Source organism: Canis lupus, chromosome 4 (assembly GCF_011100685.1).
Source record: "Canis lupus familiaris isolate Mischka breed German Shepherd chromosome 4, alternate assembly UU_Cfam_GSD_1.0, whole genome shotgun sequence".
In the NCBI taxonomy this organism is placed as follows: domain Eukaryota; kingdom Metazoa; phylum Chordata; class Mammalia; order Carnivora; family Canidae; genus Canis; species Canis lupus.
The window spans coordinates 953,115-967,089 of NC_049225.1; the positions used below are offsets into that span (position 1 = coordinate 953,115).

General features: G+C 41.7%; 1 protein-coding gene and 1 pseudogene across 11 annotated transcripts in view; one reads left to right on the forward strand and one right to left on the reverse strand.

Moving 5' to 3' along the window:
- The window catches only part of CHRM3 (cholinergic receptor muscarinic 3), a 495,173-nt gene that overhangs the window by 70,363 nt on the left and 410,835 nt on the right, over positions 1–13,975 (reverse strand). The window lies entirely within an intron of this gene.
- LOC106558652 lies at positions 3,958–4,358 on the forward strand (annotated as a pseudogene).

The window sequence follows — 13,975 nt, forward strand, 5'->3', positions numbered from 1 at the left end:
TTCATTCTAATTTTGCAATTCTAGGCTCCTGGATATTTTTCTGGCTCTCTTGAGCTATCATTAAGGATGTGTCAAATATGTCATTTTATTGGCTCTAAACAGACACCTCAAAGGGCGAGCATAGAAATGAAAGAAAAGATGTGTTCTCTCTGCTTGTACACCGTGAGGCATGACAGATTCCCAATTCATGGTTTGGCCAGCATTTTGGTGGGTGATCCACGAAGCAAAAGGACTCAATTTCTTCTCTTTACAACCCTATTTATTGCATTTCTGACAGCAGGGAATGATGACTATGTGCTCCAAAGATTCCTTGCCCACTTCTATTCATCTTAAACTTTTTTTTAATTTTTAAAATTTATTTATGAAAGACACAGAGAGAGGCAGAGACACAGGCAGAGGGAGAAGCAGGCTCCATGAAGGAAGCCCAATGTGGGACTTGATCCCAGGACTCCAGGATCATGCCCTGAGCCAAAGGCAGATGCTCAACCACTGAGCCATCCAGGCATCCCTCATCTTAAACTTTAAGAAAATTTCCTTTTGTTGCCACTTCCTGCATATGCCAACATTGTTTCAGGAAACCTAGGAGGCTCTGCTCTCAGGTGAAAGGGAGCTTTGAGGTTTGTGTTCAGGAATGGTGGTAATGAATTCAGATCTTATACTTCTAGCAGAGCAGTATGTTAAGGACAGAATATGCTCCTACTTCAATTTCCCAGCCAAGAAATATACTGGGATGGGAATAACATAATCACAGGGTTTCTTATATTTTTATCAATTGAAATATATTTATATTCTGCTATTTTAAAAACAGAGAAGGATTTGATATGGCTTCATTCAGCAGCACTGTGCCAGGCTCAGATGCTTGGCTGGGCCCAGAATGAGAAAAGCACACTTCCTCTGAAGCCACGCCCTTTCTTGGTCTGAGGATAAGACTTTGTTTTTGAAATAGCTTCAAGAGATGGTACTAGACCAGCTTGCATTTCCTGATGCTGTGTTAAGTGTTCCTACATCTCACTTATGAATTTGCTGGAAGGGGAACTGGTCATGGGAGATTCATCAATTTGAAGCCAATATACTCCTCGGTCGAAATAAGAGTGCACACCAGGTGACTGGCTGGAAGCTCGATCCATGAAGAAGTATGCGTGCCTGTGCAAACATGGCACTGATCACCTTCTTCTCCACTAATGCATCTCCATCAACTCTAAAATAAACCCTCCTCTAACTTACCCTGTGTAGTTATATTCTTTCTGCACTGAACATATTAGTGTGTGTGTGTGCACATGCACCTGTCCTTTTGTGTTGACTTTACAGGCTGTACGTGGTATTATTTACTGGGCATTTGCATAGATGTTTCACAGGGAAAATGAACGGGTTTCCTGAGACACAGGCGGGGTCATGTGAATCCAAATGTTGAACAGAGGAGTCTGATTTATTTCCTTATCCTATTTTGCTCTTCTTACCTAGTTTCAAACTTTGTTGCTAGCACTGGAAGTTATTCTTGAATTGGCTTTCCATTAGGTAGGTTCCCTACTGCCTGGCAACTCCAATAGCCCTCCTCCACCTGGGTCAGCTTCTGGAACGCTTCCTTTGATAACCCTTGGATAAGCTGGATCATTTTCTCCTCTGCACCTGGTACTTGCTTTTCCTTATTGGGCTTTAATACACTGTTTTGATAGTGATTTAATGCTTTCTTCCCCTTACTAGATTATAAATCCTTTAAGGGCAAAGACCATGTTTTATACCTCTGTGTTCCCACTGATTAGCCCATTGATAATTAATTCATGTTTATTACATTTAACTTGAAAATAAAACTCTAAAGATTATTAGCTTCAAAATTTTTAAGATTTTCCTTCAAATGCTCCAAAAAACATGTCAGAGATATGGTTGATTCTTTTTTTTATAAAGATTTTATTTATTTATTGGAGAGAGAACAAGCTTCAGAGAGAGAGAGAGAGAGAGAGAGAGAGAAGGAGAGCAAGAACAAGCACGAGTGAATATAAACCCTGGGGAGAAGCAGAGGGAGAAGGAAAAGCAGGCTCCCAGCTGAGCAAGGAGCCCCATGTTGAGGCTTGCTTGATCCCAGGACCCTGAGATCATAACCTGAGGCAAGAGTGGATACCTAACTGCTTGAGCCACTTGAGCCACCCAGGCATTCGATGGTTGGTTCTTTCTTGAACAAGACTGAATATCTGAGCTTTACTCAGACACATTTAGAGATCCAAAAAAGTGATCTGTATATAAATGCATAATATATGATACGTAAAGAAAATGGCCTCAAGTAAAATACCAAAAGTGATTATCTCTGGGGAATGAAGTTATAGGTCATTTTTCTACATCTTGCACTATAATATGATGAGTATGTCTTATTGTTATAATAAAGACAGTAAATATTAATCACATGGCAGAAAACATACATGAGAGCTTTTCATCCGTGTCCTTCTGCATATTACATAGCAATGAATTAGTTCATCTAAGTCCACTACCTCATGAAAGGATGCTTAGGGTAACACTTTCATACAGAGCTCCCTGGTCCTGGGAAGGGAAAGAGGCAAAGTGGTCCAAATGCGATATAGTTGGAGCAGTTTGGATCCTTGACACTTGTTCATTTGACACTGGATTCTCTCACACTTCTCAACTTTAATTTCTTACAACCTGAATTGCAGTGACTTAGGCACATCTTCATTGATTCCTCTGAATCAGTGGGCTTCTGACTTTTCTGACTGTATCTTACAGAAACCTTGTATCTTTGCTGTGATCTGGTGCACACACATAGCCACTCTACTGAGACTAAATCTCATGTGATAATATCTTCACTTCATAGGAGGTAATCAGATGCTTTCTATTCTTTACTATTCTACATAAAAAATGCACTTCTTAATCTCCTACATTGATTTCATACCTTGAAACTTGAAAACCATTGTTTGAAAGTCTAAGGACTTTGAGGTCGACAACCATGCTTTATTCATCTCTTATAATGCCTTCACACATAGAAGAAAGTCAAGAAATACTGCTACCTATTTTTTTTTCCAAGTAAAATGAATAATCTCTTGAACACCACTGACCAAATGATCTTTCGATCCCTGCCCCATGTTTCCTATAGTGCAGAGAACATAGTGGGCATTGGCTTGCTCAAAGACCACAGAAATCTATAAATATTCACACTGTAATGTCTTCATGGAAGGAAGGAATAAGGAAAAAAAAAAAGAAAGGCAGAATCAGTTCTGTTTGTCCTTGAACAAAAGGTACAGGAATGAGTTGGCATGGAGACTTTGAAATGACTGAAGATTTGCTGAGTCTCATATTGGCCAGCAAGAGCTCCATGTGCTTTTTATTTTATCGTTACTAGATAAAACTTTGCTAACGGGGAAACATGCTTAAATCAAAATGGCAGTTTGAGGTAAACCAGCACTTTTCCCTTGATCCCCAGTCCCATCGCCTAAATCTGTGGCAGATTTGTTCTCTGACATCTCTAAGTATTGAAAAGGCACTAATTAGTCAGGAACCAAAGATTGCCCATATCTTCATTTGCTTTTCCTACTGTAGTGTCAATGTTAATCATACAACCTTGTGCCTATATTAAACTTTATCCTAAAGATAAAGATTCATTTTAAGACCCTTCTTTACTGGGACTTATTCGAGTTGTGCTGAGCAGGTGTCACTGAGAACTTGCTCTGTATCAGGCATGATTTTAGATCATGTGGGGCAGAAACCTAAGTGATACCTCAACAGTTCTTGGTCTAGTTGGCAGAGGCAGCCATATCCACAGTAAGCTCTGCTACCATATTTCAAGTGTAATACCAGAGGTCTGAGCAAAGAGCCATGGATACACAGAAAGGGAGCCCATGCTTCTGCTGAGCATGATAGGTAGAGTCGGAGGTGGGGAGGGCTCACAGAGGAGGAGACATTTGAGCAGGGCTTTGAAGACTGGGCAAGAGTCATCAAAAATAGAAGTTATGGGGAATGGCTGCCAGGTCCGTTGTGGGCCCACGCCACCTGCAGCTCACCTGCCCGTGCCCAGCATCCCCAGCTGCCTCCGTCAGGGGAGTGCAGGTGGAGACCATCTCCCCAAGCAACGTACGCACGTTCTCGAAGCAGGTCAGACCTGCGTGGTGCACTACAAGGGGATGATTGAAGATGGAAAGAAGTTTGATTCCTCCTGGGACAGAAACAAGCCCTTTAAGTTTATGCTAGGCAAGCAAGAGGTGATCCCAGGCTGGGAAGAAGGGGTTGCCCAGATGAGTGTGGGTCAGAGAGCCAAACTATCTTCCTAGACTACGCCTACAGTGCTACTGGGCACCCAGGCATTTATCCCACCAAATGCCACTCTTGTCTTAGATGTGGAGCTTCTGAAACTGGAATGACAGGAACGGCTTCCTCCCTGAATTCTCCATTCTTGGATGTGCCATGGAGGGATGGTGCCTCCAGATGTGCACACATGACTCTGTATAGAGCTTTTCCTGATGTTCCACTACACTCTTTGTATAAACATCAACCCGACTGAATGTATTCTATCACTCAGCTTTGTTCTTTCCCTTTCTCCTCATATGTGTGTTGACCTAAACTATATGCCATAAACCTCAAGTTACTCATTTTATTTTGTTTTCATTTTGGGGTGAAGGTTCAGTTTCAGTCTTCTGGATCTGGGTTTCCACTTAAGTATTAATTTTCCACTTAAGTCAAGTATTAACATCACAAGTCACGGGTTAACTTTAGAATAGGAATTGGTATTGGGGGATTACAAGAATCTTTATTCTTTTTTCAGATGAAATTTTAATCTATTATATATTAAGCATTCTCACTGCTGCACTACAAAGCCATAGCAGATGTGAGGCACGGTTGATGGCTGAAGTAACTCTCCCAGTTGAGAGATGTCCTTGGGTGGAGTTAAAAGCCCTACCTGATGACCTATCAGATAAAGGGCCAGTATCCAAGATCTATAAAAAACCTGTTAAACTCAACAGCAAAGAAACAAACAATCCAATCATGAAATGGGCAAAAGACATGAAGAGAAATCTCACAGAGGAAGACATAGACATGGCCAACAAGCACATGAGAAAATGCTCCGCATCACTGGCCATCAGGGAAATGCAAATCAAAACCACAATGAGATACCACCTCACACCAGTGAGAATGGAGAAAATGAACAAGACAGGAAACAACAAATGTTGGAGAGGATGCGGAGAAAAGGGAACCCTCTTGCACTGTTGGTGGGAATGTGAACTGGTGCAGCCCCTCTGGAATACTGTGTGGAGGTTCCTCAAAGAGTTAAAAATAGACCTGCCCTACGACCCAGCAATTGCACTGTTGGGGATTTACCCCAAAGATACAGATGCAATGAAACGCCGGGACACCTGCACCCCTATGTTTCTAGCAGCAATGTCCACAATAGCCAAACTGTGGAAGGAGCCTCGGTGTCCATCGAAAGATGAATGGATAAAGAAGATGTGGTTTATGTATACAATGGAATATTCCTCAGCCATTAGAAATGACAAATACCCACCATTTGCTTTGACGTGGATGGACCTCGAGGACAAACACTATATGCTCTCATTCATTTGGGGAATATAAAAATTAGTGAAAAGGAATAAAGGGAAAGGAGAGAAAATATTAGTGAGGGTGACAAAACATGAGAGACACCTAACTCTGGGAAATGAACAAGGGGTAGTGGAAGGAGAGGTGGGGGGGGTTACTGGGTGATGGGCACTGAGGGGGGCACTTGGCGGAATGAGCACTGGGTGTTATGCTATACGTTGGCAAATTGAACTCCAATAAAAAAATTAAAAAAAAATAAAGCTCACCCACAACAAAAGACAAACAAAAACATATTAGACTGTCAAATCACTGTTATACACCTGTATCTAATGTACATTGTGTCAGCTGTACTGCAATTTAAAATAACAAATACTCCTTCAAACCAGAAGATAGTAAAAAAAGTTTGAAAACACAAATATAAATAAAAATAACTGTAATTAAAAAAAAAAAAAAAGCCCTACCTGAAACTGAAGTGGGGAGGGGGAAAGCCTCTGCCTCCACTGCCCCTCCCCCCCATAAACCCTCTGCCTTTTGGAAGCAGATTGTTCTGACTGCAATATTGGACACTACAGATATCTGTTCCCAGGCCAGCAGGGACCTCCTGCTGAAAGCCTTCTTTATGGTCTGGCTCTTTTTTTTTTTTTTTTTTTTTTTTCCATCTTGTGGTTTTTCTAACAGATATTCAGGACTTTTGTAATCTCATAGCTATCTGAGCTCCACTTTCTAAATTTTAAGAGCTTTAATTGAAAGTTTACATTGAAGGTGCTGTTTGTAGACACATAACACCCAATAAAAGCCCAGCCATCATGACAAACCCTTGAGTGTTGTCTTGAGGAAATGATGCTGGTCATCACAGCTTCAGCATCTCCTGGTTTTTGATGTTCAGCTCCCCTGGCTGATCTCAGAGTTTCCTGGCTTTTCCTCCTTCCCCTCTCATCCCATTGCTGTCCTGTGTAGTGATTTGGTGAGAGAAATTATTGCAGCCTACCCCCACCCCCACTTGCCCGCATTACGTATGAGTTTCAAGTTTTATTATTGCAATAAAATTGCTTTATTCTGGCTTTTCTCCAAAAAAAAAAAAAAAAAAAAAAAAGAAGAAGTTACTGGTAAGGGGCATTCAGGGTAGTGGGGACTATATGAACTTGGCTGTATATGAACTTGGCTGTCAGCCGCAGGTTGAGTGCAGGATTCTCTGAGGAGTGCTGACTGGCTGGGTGCCTAAAGGTTTATGGTGTAAGGAGGGGCAAAATTAAGTTGATATCGAGATGAGAAGGAACTTGAGTATCATGGTAGGGAGTTAAGTATTTATTGGGCGTTTGAACATGGGCCGCTTTGTTTACTCGTTAATTGTCGAGTATGTGCAAAGCTTGTACTCTCAGTGTTTGTGATGTGGAATTATACAGCTGCAAGGGAGCTCAGGTTATTTTATACAAACCACTAATTTTATACATGAAGAAACAGAGAAACAGAAGTCATTTGGTTAAAAGGGTCTTTTCCCAGGGTTTGGAGAGAATTCAGCCTATTTGCATATATATAGAAAGCAATCTTCCTGCTGTGGTTGTATAGACTGGCTCTAGTCAAAAAGAAAAACAACTCACTGTTTATTTAAATTAACCAGGAAGGAAGTGTGGGGGCAGGCGGGAGTACCGAATAATCTCACTATTCAGGACACAGAGGAATTTGGTGTAAAGGTAGCTTTGATTTGGATACCTTCCAAGGGAACAGAGCTACATAAGTACCGGAAGGACTTGGTAATGAGGCAGTTTTATGCCTAAAGTAATCACAAGCAAGAGCCTCTCTTCAACTCCACCAGGGCATCTTTTGCATTCAGTCACGAACAACGCATGTAGGAAATCTCCTTGGGGGTTTAAAACAAAATCCTCCTTAGTTAGTGTACAGGAATTCCTCTGTTGGTAAAAATGATTTTTGGGTGGAGTCTGAATCCCATGAATATACTGAGTCTAAGAGTATCGGCCTCCTTCAATAGGTCCTGTTTTGAATGTAAGAAACCTCTCTTCTCATCTGGCTCTTTCCTTCAAGTGCGCTACCTCCTGATTTTTATGGTTGTCAAGCTCTGGGTTGTAGGGCCATCTTGAGCCTAGGCCGTACTCATTGTAGTGCCAGGCCAAGGTTAGTGTTTTTGCACAAGCAATGAAGAAGTCTGCTGAGAAATATCTCATGCTGAGGGAGGACAGAGTCTAGGTAATAAGCTAGATCCAAGGAAGAAGCCTTGTTTCTGTGGGGAGATCCCAAGTCATTAACTCTAGTTCAGCCCTGGTCCAGTCCTACAAGAGAGGCGAACCCCAAATCAAGTCAATACAAAAGCAGAACTTTACTAACTCTCTGGGAGGATGGAGCTTACAAGGCTTCAGGCCCAGTCACCATTGTCCTCACTGCTAAGGAAGGCTGGGATGACTTCTTAGTGTGTACAAGTAAGGAATGAATAGAGTGAAGGTGCATATATTTCTAAGAGTAAAGACAAATGCTACAGATTTTGCAAAGGCAAAAAAGTGATTCAAAGTTGAGCAAGTAGCCATGGACGTCTAGATGTCTTCATAGGCAGCACAGATTCCAATAATCAGGTTTTGTCTCAGTCTGACAAAATTGTAGATGAAGAGCAGGACAATGACAAAAGGTCACTGGCTGGCAGCTAACTGGTGGAGAAGCACCGCTTCCTCTGGAAGTCAGGAGGTCAGTATCACAATGGAAGGACGCTGCAGTTCACTCATGGTAGTTTCCTCTCAAGTGATTTTACCACGAAACAGTAAGTGACAGGTTATGTCCTAGGTTGCAAGCAGGGAGATCTAATTCTTTTCCTCATTTCCACAAAGGTCATGAGCAAAAACTGAGCATGATGGCTGAGGCAACAGTGTAATGATCTTTTTAGTAAATATATAAAGCATAAGCATATAAAGACTGTGAGTGCTTCTAAGTGAAAAAAAAAAAAAAGGTATTTCTACCTGCTTTCACAGACTTACTGTTTTATTCCTGAGAAGATATAAATATATTGATTCAACCTATAGGGCACCTGATCTCCTCCTCATGTGGCTCTTAGGAAATTCTGTCTCCCTCGCCACCTGTTGGTGCTCTGGGTCAGGGCGCCTCCAGACCTCATGTTTGCTGCTGAAATTTGATTACTTTTTCAGAGAGTGGATAATTTGTCAAGCTGACTTTGCAATGATAAACTGCACCCCTCCCTCCAGAGTTCCACCAGTGTCTGCGACTCCTTCTACAACTAGAGACAAAATTGTGGAAGATGAGCTTCCATTTTCCTGCCCAGGTCTGTTAAAAGTGCCAGAACGCTTACCGTCATATGGCCAGGAATAGAAATATATATTTTAAAGTAATATACAAAGAAAAATAGTTCCTTCTCATAGTGAGTTTGTTCTCCCAAATCGGTCAGGAGGTGTTTATAAAGCACTTGGTGCCAAAAGACTGTGCTGGAGGAGCCAACCTCAGACACCACCAGCCAGCAGCTCTCCTCCCTCTCCTGGTCCATCTTGAGCCCAGGCTATGACCGCCTCTGAATTTCATTTCTCAAATAGTCTGATCACAGGGAATCCAAGGATTGCAGATGAATGGAAGACTGTAGGGAGCATCTTATTGGAGATCTTCCACTTATAGCCGAAAGAATGCAGAGATCGACTCGCACATTTCAAGGCCCTCGCCTATCCCTGCTCCTGGCCACATCCCACCCTTGGGCAATGCTGCCTTTACCCTCCGGGGGACAGGAAAGCAGAGAATGCAGCATGATACAGCATAACCATTTCCTACACGTGCCCTTAAAATACAAAGTCCACATTAAAAAAAAATGCTAAGCACAAAGACAATTTTGAAAATTTCCTTGTGAAATGAATAGGGGATTTTCCACCTCCTCAGCTAACTGGTACTGAACATTCTGAAACTGGGACAGAGGATACATCAAACAAACATCCAGCAGTTTCAGGCATGAGAGATGCCCCACCCCCACCCTGCGACTCTCACCCAAGAGAGACACGTCCCACCGAGACATTTCATTTCTGAATCTTGGGGCATCTTGTTAAATTCCACAGATGCTGCTTTAGGTTACACACATTGTGCTTGGGGGAAGGGAGGGATAAAGAATATTCAAGATATTTTTCAGTACTTCACATACATTCTCTCTTTTAATCCTTTCAACAACCTTGAGAAGTACATCTTTTAATCTCTATTTGACAGATGTAGGAATAGAAACTCAGGAAGAATCTCCTCAAACATACAGAGCCAAAGAATAAGTGTGCTGGGATTAACAGAGTTCTTTCTGAGCTGAAAATCTAGGGTGTTTCAAAAGGCACGTTTCACAAACGGTCTTAAATCACAGTTCCTGGGCATGGGTATCATTTCACTATTAAAGAGGATTCCTTGAAAGAGACACAGCATTTTCTAGATTCTTTAAAAGTAGAGGTGGGTACAGTGTTTGAGTAGAGAGAAGAACAAATAATTATAAGAAACTCCTATTTAGTTTGTTCATGTATTAGGCTTCAAGTGCTCATCAAACATTAATTTTTGTGGTCCTCATAGCAATCCTGTGAGGGAAGGCCGCTGTTATCTCCATTTTAGAGACGAGCAAACTGAGCACAGAGAGGTTGAATAATTTGCCCGAGATCACACAGCTATGAAGTGGCAGAGATGGGTTTAAAATCCCAGTGGCAGGGCTCCAGAGACCCTGGTTTGACCACTCTGTTGTGGGGCCCTCCCTAACCCTCTCCAACCTGCCAACAGACTACTCAGGTCAAAGCATTTCTGGTAAGGCTGGTACAAGAAGGAACACCAAAGATTTTTTTTTAAAGATTTTATTTATTTATTCATGAGAGAGGGAGAGAGAGAGAGAGAGAGAGAGAGAGAGGCAGAGACACAGGCAGAAGGAGAAGCAGGCTCCACGCAGGGAGTCTGATGTGGGACTGGATCCCAGGTCCCCAGGATCAGGCCTTGGGCTGAAGGCAGAGCTAAACCGCTGAGCCCCCAGGCTGCCTGGAACACCAAAGATTGATATGCTAAGCCTTACCTGAAAATAAATGCTTTTTAAATATGGAACGTAAAATAAGGTAATGGATAGCAGGTGTTTAGAACCCCAAGGCTGAAATAATTGTTGACCTGGCTAATCAAGTTTAAAAATTCTAAAAAGAAGAAGAGGAAGAGGAAGAAGTAGAAGGAGGAGGAGGAGAGGGGGAGGGGCAGGAAGGAAAGAAAGTAGAGAAAAAAAAAACATTGAGTCCATATACAGTTAAGCAAGGCCCTTCTAGTTGGTACAGCCAACTATACCTACACCACTGGGAAGCTCTTTGACCAAGCTGTGGCAATGGTGCTGGTAGAGGAAAGGGGTTTATAGTTTACATATAACTTATTACTGGGGAAACGAGGCCCAGAGAGGCCAAGGTTCCCACCACTGGAATCCAACTTGGAACTGCTAGTTTTACATGTAGCTGTCCAACTCACCACACAGATTCATTTATTTCACAAAGGGATGGAGTAAGTCAGAGCTAAGCCAAACCAAACCAAACCAAACCACAACAGAAACAAAAGCAAGCTGACCTGAAGGACACTTTAAGAAGGCAAGTTTCTGCACACCAGTTTTGATAAGTCACATTTGGCTAATGTCCCACAGTTACCTTCTCGAATGTCTCCTACACCATTCTTCCCCTTACCCACTGCTCTCTGGCCATACATTCTCTCTCTACGCTGCTCTGGGAATACTCCCAATGTGCTTCTACTCCAATGCCTTTGCACACTGGGCCTGTCCTCTCTTCCTTGAACTGGTCTTTTCCCAGAGAGCATTGTCATGTCACTCGGTTCTTTCTTAAGTGTCATTGTATCAGAGTCCATCCCTGACTACACTAGATAACCATCTTCTTCATGCAATTCTCTCCATAATCATTTTCTTTCATGATCATTTTTGTTCTATAACTTTGTGTGTGTTTCCAAATAGGAATATAAGCTCCATAAAAGCAGGGGTGTTATTCAGTTCACTACTGCATCCCTGTGTCTAGAACACTTCCTAGAACACAACAGCTGCTAATAACATTGTGTCTAGTGAGGACTGAATAATGGATGATCACAAGGGTGAGTCTGTGACACAAAGGGAAAATTAAAATTTCTCCTACGTATTTTGAAAACAATGTAAAGAATTGTCATGCACTTTATAATGAGTTTTAAAAATTTAAAGCACATTGAAATTATCTTAGCTTTGATACTTGATTACCAAAAATATCTTTGTAGTTCAAATGATATATGGCCTAAAATTTATGAATAATTGAAGTTCACTGTTAGGTGGAAATGATGTTGGGTTTTTTTAAGAAGAGTAAATTTGTGCTTTTAAAAATGTCACATTCTTGGGGGCACCTGAGTGGCTCAGTCAATTAAGCATCTGACTCTTAGTTTTGGTTCAGATCATGATCTCAGGGTCCTGAGATTGAGCCCTGTGTCGGGCTCTGCGCTCAGCAGGGAGTCTGAGTGAAGATTCTCTCCCTCTACCCCCCCATCCTGTATGCATACTGTCTTTCTAAAAAAATAAATAAATCTTAAAAAAAAAATTTCATACTCTCTATGCATAATGAAATTCATGCTGGTCACCGAGTGTATCTTAGTAAAAGTAATAACAAAAATAATATGAGAAAATAGCTAATACTTATGGAGGTATGTTTTTCCCACGCACTGGTCTAAATTTTTTTATCAATTCTCTTTTATTTAATCCTTTAAAAACTTCTGAGGCAGGAACCATTATTACCTCCAATTTACCAATGAAGAAACTGAGATACAGAGAGTTAAAATATCTTCATCAAATCACACAGCTAATTAGCTGTGGAGCAGGGATACAGTCGGCAATTTGCCTACTTCTACTTACTCATCCATTTTTAGCTTAAAAAACCCATCTTGCATAGCTCCAAGGTGGTGGGCACGGAATTAGGTAACAAGGATGCCACACAGTGATGCAAGCCCTCTCCTCTGGAATAGAGGGATGGACAAGATGCCAGGCTGCCCCAAGAGGCTGACCCTACTCGGGGAGATGCACAGCAGGAAGAGTTCATGGGGCAAGGACTCAGACCCTTTCCCATTTGTCTTCCTATTTTCTTTTCTTTTATTTATTTTAAAAGATTTTATTTTTAGTGAGTTGAGAGAGAGAGTGCATGACAGAGGTATGGGCAGAGGATAAGGCAGGTTCCCTGCTGAGCAGGGAGCCCAATGTAGGGCTTGATCCCAGAATCCTGAGATCATGACCTGAGCCAAAGGCAGACACTTCACCGACTGAGCCACCCAGGCACCCTTGTCTTCCCATTTTAATGGTGTGGTCATTAAGCATCACAGAGGGATCTAGGGTCTCCATCTTGGGTCCTTAGAGTCTTCTAATGAACCCAGAAGGGAAAGGGACAATTTCAGCAATAAGTTGCTTAAGGCGTAATGTGCATTTGTGACTTTGTAGCATGTCACTCTGGCTGCACACTTCCATCCAGGTTTTTCCTGACGTCTGAAGAGGCAGTATCTCCAAAGAGTATATTTTTGTATTTCTCCATATGCTGCTTTTTGTCTCCTCACATACACTGCCAATAAAAGTTGTGAGCTCCTCCACAGGCCAGCTCTGCAACTTGCGTTTAGGGTTGGCCTGGAAAGAAATAGATTATTGCTGTTTCCCCTGATTTATAGCTTTCCCTCTGTTGTAGAAATGATATTTCTTGCATTTTCCCTCAGTATACTGATGCACTTTTTGTCATCTCATTTTATCCGTATTTCTTTTATATGACTCATAGGTTGCTTTTATTCATGATTGCACTTGCTTCCACCTAAAGGCCACTTAATAAAGTGCCCTACTTCTATGTTTCTCTCAAAGCTTTCCTTTGATTATCGGATTCTTTTCATTTTTTCCAACCCCGTGGATTAAGGTAATTTTTGGCTTATTTGGCTCGTTGCCACAGTCTTCTCAAAATATCAGTGACATTGACTTTGGTTTCATCAGACTATGGCTGCCACACGACATTGAGTCCAGAGAGGTCAGAGATGCTTTGACGCTGGAGAAATTTCTCCCTTTGCCTCCCCCACTCTCTCCCACATAATTCACTTTGCAGTCATTCAGGTATGTCTATTGAGCATCTTTGTTTATCTTGTGTTTTCAGTGTCTACAGAATGTAACAAGTGATGCCAGTATTGTAAAATAGCAAGAGGCAGGGACCCTCAAGGTCTTCATGAACAAATGGGGTGGGGAAATGAGCATAAGTGATTTTAACCAACATATATGTAAATTGTGGTAAAATACACACAAAATATACCACCCCAGCCATTTTTAAGTGCACTGTTCAGCGGCATTAAGTATGTTCACATTGTTTTACAACCATCACCAGAACCTTTCCATCTTACAAGACTAAACTCTGTATATCTGTTCAACACTAACCCCCTACGACCTGACCACCACCATTCTACTTTCTATCTCTACAGATTC